Source organism: Abramis brama (assembly GCF_963993115.1).
Source record: "Abramis brama genome assembly, chromosome: 1".
NCBI classification, from domain to species: Eukaryota; Metazoa; Chordata; class Actinopteri; order Cypriniformes; family Leuciscidae; genus Abramis; species Abramis brama.
In genome coordinates, this window is record NC_139963.1 from 69,578,096 (window position 1) to 69,598,903 (window position 20,808).

Sequence of the window (20,808 nt, forward strand, 5' to 3'; positions counted from 1 at the left end):
TATAGATACAGTGCCAAAAAGAAGAGAAGAGGATAAAGGTGGATAAAGACAGAGGTAAAGTGATGTAATGAATGAACAGTTTATCTAATTGCATAGTAGTAAGATACTGTAATTTAATGACAGTTATTTTTACCTTAAACTTTATGCTAGCAGTTGTTCTGAGTTCTCCAGAGGCCCCAGACAGTGTGATTTTGTAACAATCATGTCAATTTTTAGATGCATATGTATCACTTTTTTTTAATTAATGTTTTACTCTACAGTTGTACAGGGATTTTTTTTTTTTTTTTTTAATGTCGCAGAAACACTTTGTTCCTACATGAACTGTCTACCTATTTGCACTTCAATAAAAAAAGACTTTGAGGTATTTGGCATATTTGTTTTTGCAGTAGTTTTTGGGGGGTTATTTTTCCTGTAAAGATATCGAGATATATATATCGTATAGAGATATAGCAAAATATATCGAGATATATTTTTTGCTCCATATCGCCCAGCCCTACTCAGTACTATGGTACGGTCTAAATCCTGATTGAAAATCCTCGCCAAACTGGGTTCTGCAGTCTGGCAAAATGAAAACAACGTCGTTCCTCATCCCCATCCATCCGACAGAGGGATATTCCGAGGACTCCTGGATTGGCCCGCCAAATTGTGGTAGATTTTTCCCCTATTTCTATGAATATCTATACTCAAGTGTGTCTCCAACCGACGCCTGGCCCTGAGTTTCTCTAGCTCCGTATCAGTCGACAACTGGCTTAGAGTTCCTATATACAGGTACCTATACTCGAGTGTTTCCTCCAGTCGACGCCTGGCCCTGAGTTTCTCTAGCTCCGTATCAGTCGACAACTGGCTTAGAGTTCCTATATACTGTACCTATACTCGAGCGCGTCTTCAGTTGACGTCTGGCCCTGAGTTTCTCTAGCTCTGTATCAGTCGACAACTGGCTTAGAGTTCCTATATACTGTACCTATACTCGAGTGTGTCTCCAGTCGACGCCTGGCCCTGAGTTTCTCTAGCTCTGTATCAGTCGGCAACTGGCTTAGAGTTCCTATATACAGGTGCCTATACTCGAGCGTGTATCCAGTCGACGCCTGGCCCTGAGTTTCTCTAGCTCTGTATCAGTCGGCAACTGGCTTAGAGTTCCTATATACCTATACTCGAGCACGTCTTCAGTCGACGCCTGGCCCTGAGTTTCTCTAGCTCTGTATCAGTCGGCAACTGGCTTAGAGTTCCTATATACCTATACTCGAGCGTGTCTTCAGTCGACGCCTGGCCCCAAGTTCTAATCCTATACTCTAGCGCATCTACTCATTGACGTCCTGCTCAGAGTTCTAACTCTAAATTGTTAACCTAACTAACTTGCTGCAGCAATAATAAACAGACTTCAGACAATGCCTTCGAATATGCTTTAATTACGGCCGGGAGAGTCCACTAACAATTCTCAGAGAATCCCAACCAAAAAGAAGAATACATCAGGTTTTATAGGATAAAGACAGAAACAACAATAAGATCAAGTGACTAACTCATGACTTTATCATGTCATCTTCTATAAATCTGATTGGTTAAATTGGTAAGAACAACCCCCTTCCCTTTACCCTCTTTAACTGGCATTAGAAAAATTCTCTCAAATCATCACTTTTAAATTTGCTTTGATGTCAGGCGCTCTGGCTCCCAGCAAACATGTGACTATGGTGGCTGGTGTCTTTATTTTCACGTTCCGTGTGATAGAATCGCCAATAATTAGGGCACATTCAACAGGATTCTCAGTGGGTGTTTCACTGAGTGGGGAGAATCTATTTGAAGTTGTAATCTGAACGGAAGAGCGGTGTTTGTCCCACGACTACAGTGTCGTACCGTCACCCAATTGCCCTGCTGCACGGCTTCTACTACAGCCGGGACCCAACAATGTACAGTGTTCACTGAGCTAATCGCATCCAAAGCTGTATCTAAAGCCCTTTCACTCTTACTATCCTCAATTAAAGTTTGGATACGTGTGTAACGACTGTCAGACACAAGTATTTGTTATAGTTTAACAAATGATAATGAACAAATGAAATGAACAAAATAACTCACTCTGGGATCTGTGGCCCCATCCCCCCAAACAGGGCAAGAAGGTCTTCGTTACACTGACCACGATCAGGTAAGTTGGTTTTATAACTCTTAGCAATGTGAACAAGGCCCCTGCTACAAATCCTACAAATATTAGAACAGACTCTCCTGCATTAATTTATTGAATAACTGAATGATTTACTGTCTTGTGTTGTGTCTTTTAATACTATTATCTGTTGATACTATTATCTCTTTGATACTATGTATTTTGTTATAGAAACCAACAGTCAACGTAACCTCACGCATACCATGTTTGGTCTCTATAAATTGGTACTTTGAAGATCGAAATGATTGTGTAATGATTTTCCTGCAAATTCTGCCAAAAACGCCTAAAAAAGGCCTACCCAAATTAAATTGCAGGCTGTTCTTGAACCATTTGGAGTATATGCATGGTCTTGGTCTCTTTTGAAAGGGGACACTTTGAGGTTTGTCCCCAAACAGTCAGAATCACTGTAAGTCTCACTGGTATTGAGTAATAGAACTTTGAACACACTAAAAAAGAGGGAAAAAAATTCCGCCTAACTTTTTTTTTGTAAAAAGATGCCTGCAGATAACTATAGCTGGGAGGTATTAGCTGGAAAACACAGTGGGATCATAGCATGAAGCCTTACCAAGCCCAATTTAAATGTTGATAACAATACCTTAAGCTAATGAGTGTTTTACACAGGTTTATCTAAGTTTATGTCTAGGCGCTAGGGCTGTCACTTTTCATTCGAAAATCATTGGACAATCGATCAGACCAACCAACGCAAGTTTCGAAAACGAAAATAGAGAATCGATTATAACGGTCTTTTTTCTCGGAGCGCGTCCAGCTCGTGACGATACGCGCGCAGCGAACGCGCCTCTCACAGCAACTGCAGGCTCTGACAAACACACAAAACAGCAAATTCTTCTTCTTCATAATGTGTCTCTTTTTACAACAAAACTGAATTCTGCCAGTATTCAGACAGTCTCATGCATGCAGATACAGATTCGGGCTACAGTCTACAATCGCTTACGTAGGCGAAATTTGTTTAACATTTCTAACCGTAAACACAGGCATGTTGAAGACTGCAGTAGTTTTCATTGATGTTATGGCAGTCCACTCTGCTTATTGTTTTTCGAGAATGTTGCACTCCTGTTTGTCATTGTGCACGAAACTTCACGCCAATAAATCATGACTTGTGCGCGTCTCAAGCGCCGTCTTTACGTTCTTTCTAATGCCCGTTAGTTGTCCGTTGATTTGCCCATATTTGGCGTTTAAAATGGAAACGTCTATAGACATGGAAAATCGATTTTACAATCGATTCAATGAACACTTATGTTTAAAAAATCGAACAGGATTTTTTCACAAAAGTGACAGCCCTACTAGGCGCTCCCCAAAAAAAGGCCACTTGGAGACTCCAAATGACACTTTGTAACCACAGACACATAACATGCTGCTATTCTTGAATGCTTTACTGTACAGGCATAATTTTGGGCTCTAATGAAAGGTTACACTTAGAGCTATTCTATTCCTTATTCAGATTCACTGAAAATAATTGTTGACACATAGTAACTGAAGCATAAACATATTATATTGTTTTTTTGCAATTCTTGAAACTGAAATTTGTGCAAATAACAATACAACAATACAATACAATACAAGTGTTATGGTATTAAAATATTGTTTAATATTAGTATTTTATACACTACATATATATCAAACTATTTACAAATTTATGATTAGGTTTTTCTTTGGTTATTGAACCTCTCTAGGAAGGTGAAGGATAGGGTTCCTCTCTTGATGTCCATCATATGGCTTTCTGCTGACTCCCATTCTTCATCCAGTTCAATGTCAGATGATTTTCTGTGATATAAAAAAGCAAAAAAACAAATAATTTACATCTTTTATGTATTGTGTACTATTTTATACACGCACGCACGCACGCACACACACACACACACACACACACACACACACAAACAAACCCGTGGATAAAGACACACAGGGACATAAACAACGATACACGCACACCTCATAACAATAACAAGAGCGCTAAAAAAGCACCAAACACGGACAAACACAAACCCGTGGATAAAGACACACAGGGACATAAACAAACTGATAAATGTACAACACAACAGTAACATGAGCGCTCAATGCACACATACGCTTGAGGACGAGCTTTAGCCATCACCAGTTAGCATTGGCCATCTCAAAACAGTGAAACACAAACACAAGATACTCAGAAAAACACGTCAAATATGTTATATAGTATAATAAAACACTTACTGGTCGAAAGAGACGATTTCCCATCAAAAAAGCCTTTCTCCAAAGTCATATGTCATTTGCTACAGCGTTAGGCGGCGCTCACATATCGCGCATAAAAACGCGTCGAAAACGCTAGGCGCGCCGCGTTCTCCTTTTTCCAAAGCGCTCGAGGTGGTTGCGCTTCGGAGGCGTCTGTCGTTGCTAAGCTTGGTTCTTGTCACGTGACCTGCGGTGCGCTTGCGGCATTCTGAAAAGTTGAGATGTTTTTATCTCGATGCGGCGCGGACGCGCTTGGAAAAAACGAGCGCGTCGCACCGCGACCGCGTCGCTTCCATTATGAGCGCGCATACTGCGCGGCTACATTTGAAATAACGAACTTGCGCGCGCAAAAGACGCGATATGTGAGCAGGCCCTTACGCAGTTTTGCACACGGGCGCGCTGATCCAAAACAAACATTTGCGCACCGTCATTGCTGGCCGTGTTTGGATTCCTCCCACTAAAACTGCATATCCATAGATATCATATAAAGGCTAGATGGCTCAAGGCGGAGTCACTTCCGGCATCACCGGCGGCCATCTTAGGACAGGGCTCTGTGAATTAAGGTGAGTGAGCAGCACGCACACAAATCCTCTTATCTTGCTGAAATCTGGACGGATTTACAAACGGTTTGGTTTCTTACAAACGTTATTAACGTGGCTATAATTCTGAATGCTTAAACATTTTGAACATAATTATTCATATGTATGCAGTATAATAGCTACATCTCTGACGTTTATAACAAACCAAACCGTTTGAAAATCGGTAGAAAATTGAGCAAGTTATGGTTATTTAAAAGTACATGCACCATGTTATGAGTGAGCGAGCACCCTGTCGTAAGATGGCCGCCGTGTGCGGATGTCGAGCTCCATTGGCCAGCAGCGCGGACGAGCCATCTAGCCTTTATATGATATCACCTTTATCGGCGTCATCAGTACACTGCCAAGCTTTAGTCTAGGTCCTGGGTAAGATTTGTATGCACTTCATTTAGCGGAGAATATCTCAACTGTTATAGACTAATATGACCCCACTGAACAACGTGGGATGTGTGCCAAAATCTCTACCCGGGACGAAAGTCCTGAAAATGACCACAACCTGTGACACTATTATCACACTACAGGTGAATGGGACTTTTTCTTCCCTTTATAGATATCCTCATATATTTCTACCAGTTTAGTCTTCATATTAAGACAAATACTTTTTGTATTACACTTTGTCTTAAAAATAAAATAAAATATGCAAATTAGGCAATATCTCATTAAATGTGTACATACAGTGGGGAGAACAAGTATTTGATACACTGCCGATTTTGCAGGTTTTCCTACTTATAAAGCATGTAGAGGTCTGTAATTTTTATCATAGGTACACTTCAAATGTGAGAGACGGAATCTAATCCAGAAAATTACATTGTATGATTTTTAAATCATTAATTTGCATTTTATTGCATGACATATATATTTGATCACCTACCAACCAGTAAGAATTCCGGCTCTCACAGACCTGTTAGTTTTTCTTTAAAGGGACATTGTGTAGGATTTTCTCCCATCTAGTGGTGAAATTGTATTTTGCATTCAAACGAATAGTGCTCTCCAGCCCCTCGCTTTTTCAAATGCGTGTTGCAACTATAACGGTAGCCGTTATGTACCAAAAAGCTATGACAGGATGTCTTGTAATAACACTTCATTGAGTTTTCCTTCGGGTGAACTGGTTTGTTATTTCAAACAAACTGCAACTTGACACAACGAACAAACGAATGTTATAGTTTTGAACAAACAAAACTTACAACCTTGTTTTTAGTGCCTTCTCTACTTTACTCAATAGCTGCTATTCGTCAAAGAGCCTGTTTAACTTTTAACTATAAATGTTCTACTGTCTATATAATCAAGTACACAACAAAGCAATGAAAAAAAGCTTGTAATTAAGAATGTAACATTGACTTACCTGTCGAGAAGAAAGCAGGCAACTTCAGCATCTCTTTTGAAAGCTTTCTCCATTAGCTATCCCGAGCTATTTGTTTTTTGTAATCTCCGGTCACGTTTCCGTTTACGGGCTATTTTGGACTTTTTCGATGACTCCTTATCCTGTGACTCATCATTTGTATGGTCCTCCATTATAAATAACCGTGCAGTGCAGCCTTTTAAAATTGCCGGGGCAGTGACGAGCGCCTCTTCTCTGCTCCTCCGTTTCTGCTGGTTTCAGTCACGTGACGCTGGCTCTGAATGAAAACGCGTTGTGGAAACGCGTTGGCCTAGTACTTTTTGTTCCTCTCTGCTATTATAGTTTTTCAAGATGGCGGAACTACATGGAAGCCTCCGTGGACCTACCCGTCCCATGTATATAAAGATAATAAATTCTTCGTTTACGAGGATAAGTCAGATCATTGGCAGAGGTATTTGTACACCATTGAGGACATATTTATGAATAAAAATATTGATTTTAGATAATAAAATACCTAAAAAGCTACATATTGTCCCTTTAAGAAGCCCTCCTGTTCTCCACTCATTACCTGTATTAACTGCATCTGTTTGAACTCATTACCTGTATAAAAGACACCTGTCCAAACACTCAGTCAAACAGACTCCAACCTCTCCACAATGGCCAAGACCAGAGAGCTGTGTAAGGACATCAGGGATAAAACTGTAGACCTGCACAAGGCTGGGATGGGCTACAGGACAATAGGCAAGCAGCTTGGTGAGCAGGCAACAACTGTTGGCGCAATTATTAGAAAATGGAAGAAGTTCAAGATGACGGTCAATCTCCCTCGGTCTGGGGCACCATGCAAGATCTCACCTCGTGGGGCATCAATGATCATGAGGAAGGTGAGGGATCAGCCCAGAACTACACGGCAGGACCTGGTCAATGACCTGAAGAGAGCTGGGACCACAGTCTCAAAGAGAACCATTAGTAACACACTACGCCATCAAGGTCCCCCTGCTCAAGCCAGCGCATGTCCAGACCCGTCTGAAGTTTGCCAATGACCATCTGGATGATCCAGAGGAGGAATGGGAGAAGGTCATGTGGTCTGATGAGACAAAAATAGAGCGTTTTGGTCTAAACTCCACTCGCCGTGTTTGGAGGAAGAAGAAGGATGAGTACAACCCCAAGAACGCCATCCCAACCGTGAAGCATGGAGGTGGAAACATCATTCTTTGGGGATCCTCTTCTGCAAAGGGGACAGGACGACTGCACCGTATTGAGGGGAGGATGGATGGGGCCATGTATCGCGAGATCTTGGCCAGCAACCTCTTTCCCTCAGTAAGAGCACTGAAGATGGGTCGTGGCTGGGTCTTCCAGCATGACAATGACCCGAAACACACAGCCTGGGCAACTAAGGAGTGGCTCCGTAAGAAGCATCTCAAGGTCCTGGAGTGGCCTAGCCAGTCTCCAGACCTGAACCCAATAGAAGATCTCTGGAGGAGCTGAAAGTCCGTATTGCCCAGCGACAGCCCCGATACTGAAGGATCTGGAGAAGGTATCTGGACTATCTATTTGTGGACACAACTTCAGCAGCTCAGTCCCAAAGTGTGATTTGGCACTCTTCCTCAAGTAACCGTCTTTGTCAACCAAGAAGATTGCAGAGTTGGTGATCTCATGCTGGAGTAGCTCCTCGACTGTGAACTGTAACTGGCAATTCCTGTATGTTGCTTAATAGGTTGAATGTTTTTTAGCCATTTTCTTTATATCAAATCAGAATGCTTACACTCTTCTATGACCTTATAATCATGGTCATTGTGAACATTGTGATCACCTCAGAAAATCTGTAGCTTCAAGGGTTTATATGTACGCATATTTAATGAGATATTGCCTAATTTGCATATTTTATTTTATTTTTAAGACAAAGTGTAATACAAAAAGTATTTGTCTTAATATGAAGACTAATCTGGTAGAAATATATGAGGATATCTATAAAGGGAAGAAAAAGTCCCATTCACCTGTAGTGTGATAATAGTGTCACAGGTTGTGGTCATTTTCAGGACTTTCGTCCCGGGTAGAGATTTTGGCACACATCCCACGTTGTTCAATGGGGTCATATTAGTCTATAACAGTTGAGATATTCTCCGCTAAATGAAGTGCATACAAATCTTACCCAGGACCTCTACTACTTGGAGTATGTAACCCTACACCGCTCCTGAGAGCCTCTAGCGGTGGGAGATATATAAAACACGGAGTGGACCACAGTGTATTGCGGAGCTTGCAGAGACTTTCACCATCAGCTCTGTCTCCTGCCACTATGGAATTATTCAACACGCAATCCCTTACCAATAAATCCCTGCTTATCCATGACCATATTCTGGATAGAGGATTAGACTTCATGTGCTTAGTGGAAACTTGGCACAAAACAGGCGACCACTCAGTACTCAATGAAGCTTGCCCCCAGGGTTATGTCTATATGGAAAAATCACGCAGCTCTGGACGTGGGGGTGGTTTGGCCGTCATCCATCGGGATGAACTGAAACTCTCTCCTCTGCCACTGCCTGATCTTACCTCAATGGAATGCTTAGCCTTCAAATGTAAACCTCCATACTCCATGACAGTGCTTCTCATATACCGTCCCCCCAAACCACACTCCTCATTTCTCCCTGAAATACATGATCTACTCACATCACTCTGTTCCATGTCAACCAGGATTGTTATTCTTGGTGATTTTAATATCCATATTGACAAACCCTCCTGTCATCTTGCAACAGAGTTCATGAGTCTAATTGATTGTCTTGGTCTCCAGCAACATGTGAAGGCTCCTACGCACACCAAGGGCCACACCTTAGATCTTGTCATTACTGACGCGGCCCCCATAAACTGCCTGGAGGTAAAAGACCTGGGTGTGTCCGATCACAAGTTGGTCTCTATGGCCCTTACATTCTCACTGCCCATCATCAGACCTAAGCGCCAAATATCTTTCCGGAACTGGAAACAAATAAACCCAACTTCCTTCACTGTAGACCTTCAATCCAATATAAACTGCCCAGTCTCTAGAACAGTGGACGGACTAGTGGATCACTACAATACATCATTGAGCAGTGTTTTTGACCTCCATGCCCCTGTCAGGACACGGGAAGTTAACTTTGAACGCTCTGCCCCCTGGTTCACACAGGAACTGCGGCAAATGAAAACTGAGGGCCGTATCCTGGAACGCCGCTGTAAACAGACTGGTCTAACTGTTCACAATCTTGCATTCCGCGACCATCAAAAGGCTTATTTTAAGTCCTTGAAGGGTGCACGCTCAATTTTATTCCAATCTCATCAATAAGAACACTGGAAATTCTAAACAGCTTTTTTTTACAGTAAACAATCTCCTGAAGCCGAAATCATCTTTATCCACTGAAACCACAGTGGAGCGATGCAACAGCTTCATTGACTTTTTTAGATTTAAAGTCAATAACATCCGCTCTTCAATATCTGGCTCTCCTTCACTGTCTCCACCATCCTCCAACCCACTGTCCGGTGGATTGACAATCCTTCCGTACTTTACCGAGGTTCAGCAGAGCCATGTTGAGGAAACCATCAATAAAATGAAGCCGTCCGCCTGCATCTTGGATCCCATCCCGACTGTTTTGCTCAAGTCACTCATTCCCAGTGTCAGCCCAATCATCACTGAGATTATTAATCTCTCACTAAAAACAGGCGTTGTCCCTCCTGCCCTTAAGGCTGCTGTCATTCGTCCGATACTTAAGAAACCAACCCTAGACCCAGAGGTCCTGGGAAATTACAGGCCAATCTCTAACCTCACCTTTCTGTCAAAGGTTCTAGAGAAGGAAGTCGCCATTCAGCTTCACTGCCATCTAGAACACAATAACCTATATGAGGTATTTCAATCAGGCTTTCGATCGGCCCACAGCACCGAAACAGCTCTGCTAAGGGTGACAAATGACCTTCTCATGGCAGCTGATTCAGGATCACCATCGCTGCTCATTCTACTCGACCTAACAGCCGCATTCGACACAGTGGATCATACCATCCTTCGGGACCGCCTCCACAATAAAGTTGGACTATCGGGAACAGCACTGCAGTGGTTTCAGTCCTACCTTTCTGGCAGGACTGAACGAGTTATATTAGGAGAATGTGAGTCCAGGCTGCTCCCTGTTACATGTGGTGTTCCGCAGGGGTCCGTTCTCGGCCCTATCCTATTTATTCTATACCTGCTTCCCCTCGGTTCTGTCATCAGCAGACATGGACTATCCTTCCACTGTTATGCGGACGATTTGCAACTTTATATTAAAACTGCTCCAAGCCCCTCCACAACCTTGTCGCGACTCAACACATGTCTTCTGGAGATAAAGGAATGGATGAAAAGCAACTTCCTCCAGCTAAACTCCGCTAAAACTGAGGCACTACTTGTTGGAACCCCGCACCAAATCCACTTTTCTCCCGTATCTCAGTTCATCTTGGACGACCAAGCCATCACTTTTTCCTCCTCAGTTACAAACCTAGGGGTTAGGTTTGACCCGCAGCTGACTTTCAACGAACACATTAAATATATTTGCAAAATCTCCTTCCACCACCTTCGAAATATCTCCAAACTACGTCCTCTTTTAACTCTTCCGGATGCAGAGAAACTTGTTCATGCTTTTATTTCCACCAGGTTGGATTATTGCAACGGACTCTTCATTGGGATTTCTGCCAGAAACATGCAGAAGCTACAATACATCCAAAATAGCGCTGCCAGAGTCCTCATGAGAGTCCGAAAATATGATCACATAACTCCCATTTTGCACTCACTCCACTGGCTCCCTGTTTCATTCCGGATCGACTTCAAAATTCTGCTGTACACACACAAATGTATCACTGCACATGCACCACCTTATCTACAAGAACTCATCACTTTGAAATCCTCCTCCCGCACTCTCAGATCATCAGGCCACCTACTTCTTCAGGTCCCGTCCACCAGACTTCGTACTATGGGGGACCGAGCTTTCTGTTCAGCTGCACCGCGGCTTTGGAACCACCTCCCGGGTGAGCTGAGAGATGTACAGAGCTTGGACACTTTCAAGGCAGAACTGAAGACTTTTTTATTTAGAAAGGCTTTTATGTGCTGATTGTTTTATTGTTTTTATGGTTTTTAGTATTCTGTAGTTATTATTGTTGTTCTTTTGTGTAGCACTTTGAGATTCTTCGGAATGAAAAGTGCGTTATAAATAAAATCTATTATTATTATTATTATTATCTATGTGCATATCAATGTCTTCAGGAGATCATTGGCTATCAGAGAAGTCCGTCATTTGCTAACATTTCTCCAATTGGAGTAGCCAAATGTCCGTCAAAGCGAAGGATGGACCGTGTCCCTAGTGCGCAGTGACTGGCTCAAGCTGGAGGAAAACCCCCCCTAAAACTCTGTGATTCGCTGAAATCCGCTGTCACTCAAAAGTTCAGGGGTCAGCGGCCATTTTGAAGTCAAAATAGCTGTATTATTTACATGCCATTTGAAGATTTACCATAGTATGTTCGATTAGTTGTGAGAGCTCTGTCGGCTAACTTGGAATGCTACTATTCACAGTAAGTGGATGTTTATTGATATATAAATGTGTTATGGACTAAATACTTCGCTGAATTGATTGTATGGAGCCTTTACAGTGTAACTAAACCATTGTTGTTGCAATGTAATGGATCAGTGAACGAACAGAAGGCTTTTTAGGCAAGTGTCTTCCACTTCCTGTAAAACTGTTTTTAATGGCAGGCTAACGCATCTACCGTTGACTCGCGCTAGCCTAGCACCAGCGAACTATCCAAAAGTAAGGACTGGATGAATTTTTTTGAAAACTGTCTCCACTGATGAATGACAAACAGGCTCACTTGAAAATGAGGTCCGATGTTGAAAATCCTGAACCACCCCTTTAACCCTTCAAACACCCAATGTCCCGCGGGCGACCCGTCGGACCACTAACAGGTTTTAATGTTAAAGGTTGTATCAGTGAGTTCAGGACTACATCAGGACTCAATTTCATGTCCTTTCACTTTATATTTCTCTCTTTGAATTATTTTGATGTTCTGAAAATTAAATTTAATATTTTTTCTTTCATGTCAGACCTGATGGAAGAGAGCAAGGAGAGTGAAGAACTGAGTGAAGTGGAGGAGGAGAGTGAAGAACTGAGTGAAGTGGAAGAGGAGAGAGAAGAACTGAGTGAAGTGAAGGAGGAGAGTGAAGAACTGAGTGAAGTGGAGGAGGAACATCATGTCAAACCTGAAGGAAATAGCGCTGCCAGAGTCCTCATGAGAGTCCGAAAATATGATCACATAACTCCCATTTTGCACTCACTCCACTGGCTCCCTGTTTCATTCCGGATCGACTTCAAAATTCTGCTGTACACACACAAATGTATCACTGCACATGCACCACCTTATCTACAAGAACTCATCACTTTGAAATCCTCCTCCCGCACTCTCAGATCATCAGGCCACCTACTTCTTCAGGTCCCGTCCACCAGACTTCGTACTATGGGGGACCGAGCTTTCTGTTCAGCTGCACCGCGGCTTTGGAACCACCTCCCGGGTGAGCTGAGAGATGTACAGAGCTTGGACACTTTCAAGGCAGAACTGAAGACTTTTTTATTTAGAAAGGCTTTTATGTGCTGATTGTTTTATTGTTTTTATGGTTTTTAGTATTCTGTAGTTATTATTGTTGTTCTTTTGTGTAGCACTTTGAGATTCTTCGGAATGAAAAGTGCGTTATAAATAAAATCTATTATTATTATTATTATTATCTATGTGCATATCAATGTCTTCAGGAGATCATTGGCTATCAGAGAAGTCCGTCATTTGCTAACATTTCTCCAATTGGAGTAGCCAAATGTCCGTCAAAGCGAAGGATGGACCGTGTCCCTAGTGCGCAGTGACTGGCTCAAGCTGGAGGAAAACCCCCCCTAAAACTCTGTGATTCGCTGAAATCCGCTGTCACTCAAAAGTTCAGGGGTCAGCGGCCATTTTGAAGTCAAAATAGCTGTATTATTTACATGCCATTTGAAGATTTACCATAGTATGTTCGATTAGTTGTGAGAGCTCTGTCGGCTAACTTGGAATGCTACTATTCACAGTAAGTGGATGTTTATTGATATATAAATGTGTTATGGACTAAATACTTCGCTGAATTGATTGTATGGAGCCTTTACAGTGTAACTAAACCATTGTTGTTGCAATGTAATGGATCAGTGAACGAACAGAAGGCTTTTTAGGCAAGTGTCTTCCACTTCCTGTAAAACTGTTTTTAATGGCAGGCTAACGCATCTACCGTTGACTCGCGCTAGCCTAGCACCAGCGAACTATCCAAAAGTAAGGACTGGATGAATTTTTTTGAAAACTGTCTCCACTGATGAATGACAAACAGGCTCACTTGAAAATGAGGTCCGATGTTGAAAATCCTGAACCACCCCTTTAACCCTTCAAACACCCAATGTCCCGCGGGCGACCCGTCGGACCACTAACAGGTTTTAATGTTAAAGGTTGTATCAGTGAGTTCAGGACTACATCAGGACTCAATTTCATGTCCTTTCACTTTATATTTCTCTCTTTGAATTATTTTGATGTTCTGAAAATTAAATTTAATATTTTTTCTTTCATGTCAGACCTGATGGAAGAGAGCGAGGAGAGTGAAGAACTGAGTGAAGTGGAGGAGGAGAGTGAAGAACTGAGTGAAGTGGAAGAGGAGAGAGAAGAACTGAGTGAAGTGAAGGAGGAGAGTGAAGAACTGAGTGAAGTGGAGGAGGAACATCATGTCAAACCTGAAGGAAAACCTTTGAGTCGCTCAAAGACTAAAAATACATTTTTAAAGAAAAGAAGAGCCAAGAAATCTTTCACCTGCACTCAGTGTGGAAAGAGTCTCACAACCAAACGAAGTCTTGAGATTCACATGAGAATTCACACCGGAGAGAAACCGTTCACATGTGATAAGTGTGGAAAGAGTTTCAGTCGATCATCAAACCTTAATGTTCACATGAGGATCCACACTGGAGAGAAGCCGTTCTCATGTGAACAGTGCGGCAAAACATTTATTAGTGTATCAGAAGTGAAGTCACACCTAACAGTTCATACGAAGGAGAAGCCGCATTCATGTTCTGTGTGTGGAAAAAGTTTTTCACAGCTGAATAATTTACATACACATGAGAAAATACACACTGGTGTGAGAGAGTACATGTGCTTTGAGTGTGAGAAGACTTTCACTAGAGGGATAGATTTAAAACTGCACCAGAGAATTCATACTGGAGAAAAACCTTACAAGTGTTCACACTGTGACAAGAGATTCAGTCAGTCAGCAAATCTGAAAAAACATGAGAGGATTCACACTGGAGAAAAACCTTACAAGTGTTCACACTGTGACAAGAGATTCAGTGTGTCATCAAATCTGAAAACACATGAGATGATCCACACTGGAGAGAAGCCACACACATGTGATCAGTGTGGAAAGAGTTTTGTTTTTAAAGGTGACATGAAGATACACATGAGAGTTCACACTGGAGAGAAGCCGTTCTCATGTGATCAATGCGGGAAGAGTTTCAGTCAATTATCATCCCTTAATGTTCACATGAGGGTCCACACCGGAGAGAAGCCGTTCGCATGTGATCAGTGCGGCAAAACATTTATTAGGTCATCAGTCCTGAAGAGACACCTGAGAGTTCATACGAAGGAGAAGCCGTATCCATGTTCTGTGTGTGGAAAGAGTTTTTCACGGTGGGGCACTTTACATACACATGAGAAAATACACACTGGTGTGAGAGAGTACATGTGCTTTGAGTGTGAGAAGACTTTTACTAGAGGGATAGATTTAAAACTGCACCAGAGAATTCATACTGGAGAAAAACCTTACAAGTGTTCACACTGTGACAAGAGATTCAGTCAATCAGCAAATCTGAAAAAACATGAGAGGATCCACACTGGAGATAAACCTTACAAGTGTTCACACTGTGACAAGAGATTCAGTGTGTCATCAAATCTGAAATCACATGAGAGGATCCACAGCAGAGAGAAGTCGCACACGTGTGATCAGTGCAGAAAGAGTTTCTCTTTTAAAACTCACCTGAAGCGACACATGAAGATCCATGAGGTGGAGAAACCACATAAGCACAGTCTGAGATGACGGTAAGTAGTTTATTTACTTTAAACTTTTTATTTGTCCCCGTAGAGCAATTAGTTCTGCAGCAAGAAATAGACACAGGACAGACACAAATGCACAAATACAAGACCAAAATACATAAAATACTTAATGTTACAGGCTCTGGTTGTACAACAAAAGAATTGAGAAGATAAATAAAATAGGCCTAAGTGCTACAAAATAAAGTGCTCCATTTCTGCAATAGGTAAATATATAAGTAGGCCTCCAAATCGACAGCCATAGGTTAAAAAGAAACATCTGACAATGTTCTTCATAAAAATAATTAGGGGTGTCCCCGACTATGGATTTTCATAGTCGAATCAGAAATGCATGTCTTGCTTAATAAACAATTAATTTACTAAATTAAATGAGAACAGAACACCTTTCTAATAAATAAAAATACAAAACGAAATAAATCAGAATCAAGTCACAAGATGAGCAAATGTGTGCAAAATGCCTAAAGTGCAGACATATATTCAAAACACAAGCCACAAATAGTTAGATTAGATAACCCTGACAGATCAATAAATAAAATAAAAATAAAGAAACTATTAAAATAACGATAGTAGCCAGAATTTTCAACTTTGTCTTTTTAACTGCAGAAACAAAATGCTAAACTGGAGTGGCAGTCTTTTTAGCTAAAAATGTTCACACTCACAGCATCCAAAAATCAAATTAGAACCGGCTAAAAAGTTTTGAAATCACTTGTACCCTACCTGATCGAAAGAACAAATCCAGTCTTTCACTCTGTCTGTGTCCGTTGGAGTCTTTTCAAATTGTGCGCGTGGATAAAATACATTCTAACGTGAAACTTGTTAACGTTGGCCGGCAGAAGTGCGACCATGGTTTTCCTGATGCTAAATCCAGCCTTGGAGAATATCCTTTCTGACGGTGTACATCCACACTTTATATTTTCTTATCCCAGACATTGTTATTTTAAAGATTTAAATCTGTCGGTTACGGATTGAAAGTGAAACTTAAAGTTGGAACGAATGAGTGCCTGTATCTATTGCTCTTTACTGTAGGTAATCTAAAGCGAGACCCAGAAGGTAAGATCTGAAACTCTAAATGAAGGGGGTGGAAACTATCAGAAATAACTGATTTGGCCTTCCTAACTACCTGTCTGTTATTCAGGTCAGTGAGGCTACACTGCTGGACACCTAGAATTTTACTGCTGACCTTCACTATATTGGAAAGAGCAGTTTTGGCCTTGACAGTGAAATTACCATACCAGCAAATTACTGAGAATGTAAATACAGACTCGATGTATGATTTATAAAAAAGGGTCATGAGGGTCTTATCGACACGTAACTTTGACAGTTTGCGAAGGCAAAACAGTCTTTGTTGGCCTTTTTTGCAGAGCATCTCAGTATTAGAATTAAAATGCAACTTATTGTCGATCAAACTGCCAAGATACTTGTTTCAAGATTCAGTCTGGAACTCAGTCAGCTTTGTTGAGATCTTTGAGCTTGAAGTTTCCAGATTCAGTCTGGAACTCAGTCAGCTTTGTTGAGATCTTTGAGCTTGAAGTTTCCAGATTCAGTCTGGAACTCAGTCAGGCATTGAGATATTTTTGGAGTTTGAAGTTTTCAATCTGGAGGAAGCTGGAAAGATTCAGTCTGGCAATCTTTGTCAGATCTTTTGTTGAGCTTGTAGTTTCAAGATTCAGTTCTTTGAGCTTGAAGTTCTTTGAGTTTCCTTTTTTTTTCTCCATCCGGGTCACGGCACCATCTGCTGTAAAGTTTTCTTTTATCGAAGCAGAGACCAGGAGACAGTTGGGATCACGTTCAACAGAAGTTATTCTTTATTGAGAACTCTGCTGTACGTGGCTGCAGTACTTCCAACATGATCTAATCTAACATAACTTTACATGGTATCTTATAGGCTTTTTAGGAGGAGGGACGTTTGGGGGTGGAGACAAATTCAAACAAAGCATGTAAATGAGTATACAGGCTAAGGAACCCGCCCCAGACCTGGGGCTCGTTCTTCGTACGTCGCTAACTCAGTTAGCTGGATTTGATTGTTGACGATTTGGCATGATCTTGGATCGTTTGGTTCTTCGAAGCTCATCCTGGACTTGCTGTCATAGCAACAGATGCGCTAGCTCAAACCTGCTCGGGAGCAGGCTTATTTCATGTAAACAGGATTAGATTGCGGCTTCATAAGCGGAGCTGATACGGGAAGTCCAGCGCAGCGCGATAGTGCACTTTCTGAGATGTTTTTTTTTTTTTCTTTTCGTGACTCGTGAGATTGTCGTTTACATTATTAAATTGTTGGAAACGCACATTTATTTTCGACTTGTCGGAGTCTGGCTTTAAATACAGCACAAACTGTTTGCATAGCCCTAAGATTAGGCTATTTGCGAGTGGCTCTTTCCTTACACTATTGGAGATGCGGAGAACTTGATGGAAAGTGCTGTCTGTCGTGTCATTTGGAGTTTACCTGGCGCTTTTAGGTTTAAAAAACAGTTGTTGTTGTTGTTGTTGTTTTTTTTGTTTTTGTTTTTTTTGGCATTTCCAAGCCACTTAAGACCCAATGTTGTAAAGCAGTTTTTTTTAAAGCAAATTTTTTTTTAGGCTATCATCATTTTTTATGAAGATCATACAATCATGACCATGCCGATTACAGTATGGCACTCAGGCTTCACTAACGTGATTGGTACCATAGACTATAGGCTACCATCAAGGCCTCAATGAAGGGGATTATGTGAACAGAAAGGGGGATTATGTGAACAGAAAGGGGGTTCACAATGTAAATGTGCAGCCCAGTTACAATTGGGATTCTTAATATTCCAGATTAATAATATTATATCAAATAAAAAAAAAGGCAGTTGACTAAAATCTTCCATAATCACAAATGTGAAAGCAAAAAGGTCAGGATCTGTGCATGACTTAAGAATTTTCAGAGATTCACATTCCTGCACATTATTTGAAAGTGGTAAGGAAAGTTCCACAATTAAATATCAAGCTCACTGTATTACATACACTTATTGATCCTAACAGAACTGCATTTTTTCATAGGTGATTGACATGTTCCTGCAGACAGGTGTTTTATGACCCCATTCCCTGACCCAAACCAGTTACAATGCAGCTCTAGCCAGGACAAGGGCACACAATAAAAATGAACTTCAGCTAACTAAAGGGAAAATTTCAGTGTCTGAAAAGTCTGAGGGTTGCACACCTGACAGGGCCTGTGACATTGCTGCATGTGCCATATTACACAACATTGCCAAAAAAAAAATTCATTAAATGTTTAATAAAAGACAAATATGCTTAGTTCCTTGAGTTTTATTTCAATTGTTCTTTGTAAAGAAAAGCCAGTGGTCAAGTGCCAGCAACAAGAGATATTAGACACATGCCTCATGCAACAAATAAAAAGGAAAAGTTGGCTATACACCTGTAGGCCTATGTCTCCTCTGTCTGTGCAGACTCTTCTGTAGGCCTTTCTGTAGATGTGGAATCCTGCAACTTATATTGCAGCCATAAAGCATACAAGTATAAATGAAGTAAAGTTATTTATGCACTTGCAGGTAGGCTAGTTCCTCCATATGACAGTTATCTGAGAGGGTTTATTCACTGTCCAGTGCAATGGAAACAAATAGACATTACAAAGTCTTATACTTTCTTTCCTTTGGAAAGTTAGAAAATGTCCACTTACTGCACATATTTCAGCCACCACTTTCTTGGGAACAGATACAAGTGTTGGTGTATTGTGTAAAAGTGCACAAAAGAGGAAAACACAATGTCATTACAATGAACTACACTCGGGAAAATGTGATCAATAACTCATGGCAAAATATCTTTACATTAACATAAGTTTATCAGTTTTCACTTTGACAAGTCAAAGCAATTCATCATTACTTTTAATGCGGCCTTCATTTAATGCAGCAATATTTGTACAATTATTTTACAGTGTAGGCTACTAAGATCTTTTCTTTTTTTCAGCCTTTTTCTTGGTTGCTTTTATAAACAGACAACCATTTATTTAACAGTGCCTTTTATAGAAGAGAAGAGACTATATAATATAACTAAAAATTACCATTAGGCTGTGTAGAATATTTTTGTACTTCACTTTTATTTGTTCCCATGTTCTAGTGTGGTGACTCTGACATTACAATGAACAAAGTAGCCTAATTATGCAATTATTAAAATACAAATAAGGCTAATAAGTGATAAAAACATCTAACATGGCCACTTCTAACGGATTTAAATTGTCTGCTACTTTTTGCCAGCCCTCTCTCCTGGCTTTTGCAGACTTTGTGTTCCCTGGCGTTTTGATTAAACATTAAAATTCCGAATAAACTTCGACTATTAGTTCTTGCTCTGCTGAGGAGAAAAACTGTGCGCGCTCTTTGGCCACGCTGAGCAGCCAATAGCAGCGTTGCTGATCAATGTTTCTACTATCGATACATAGCCCCTTTTAAACCAGCGCATGAACGCGCAGTTATCTCAGATAACTCAATCCAGCGATACTAATCATAAACAACAGGTGAGTTCGAAGAACCCAATTAGCCGGATCATGATTAGCACGATGATATCATCTTGGATGTGTCATTTGATCTCGGATGTAATAAGCAACGTACGAAGAACGAGCCCCGGCAGTCTCAATCCAATCAGCATAACCACTCAAATGCATATGTGCTAATCCAATCAGTCTGAGTGATACTGGGACTCAAAGAGCCATTAAAGACAATAAGGAGAAAGTCCATCAACCTAACTATTCAACGTCTGGGCTCCGAAAGGTGAGAATCTCAGTGATCTGATTCATTTAAAACACAATAGAGAAAACAGGTCTGGCAGGAAAGGAGACTCTTTGCTGGAGACTCAATAATCATCTGAAATCAGTCTACTAAACGTTATCCGTTTATATACTATTGCAGTGGAAAAACTAAATTAAACATTTAATAAATATATAATCCAACAATATGACAATGTGCAACAAAGTCTTTTCTGTGTAAGTTAGCCACACACCACCCTATAGCCAAATCTCTCCTCTCCACCTATAGCCGGTGTGTGGTGAGCACAGGACACTTTGTTGATTGTTTGATATCTATTAACTCGTGTTCAACCAACAGGAATGTCTAATTTGTCAGTTCAAATTAATGCAAAAAAACACAAATTCGCTCTCTGACAGTAGGTGGTGCTCATGTAAAGCAGAAATACAGCACTATACAGGGCTCTAGACTGAGACTAAATGGTCACATTTTGCGACCTTTTTAACTGAGCTGCGCAGCGCAAACAGTTTATCCGCTCAGAGCAATACTAGACAGCGGTTTACTCGTGAGCCGAACTCAATCACGCAACAACATTACTACACAGAGCAGAGAAAGGCTTTACAATAAGGTTTCATTAATGTTCCT

At 41.0% G+C, this 20,808-nt stretch overlaps 1 protein-coding gene and 1 long non-coding RNA gene across 2 annotated transcripts in view; one reads left to right on the forward strand and one right to left on the reverse strand.

Annotated features, from left to right (window-relative positions):
* Positions 1-20,808, forward strand: part of LOC311094388 (uncharacterized protein) — an 84,274-nt gene that overhangs the window by 9,707 nt on the left and 53,759 nt on the right. The gene's annotated exons all lie outside the window — the stretch shown is intronic.
* Positions 3,733-4,424, reverse strand: LOC311094396. Its single transcript, XR_014608650.1, has 2 exons — positions 4,358-4,424; positions 3,733-3,931 (listed from the first exon to the last, which is right to left on the reverse strand). It is a non-coding gene; the product is annotated as an uncharacterized lncRNA (long non-coding RNA).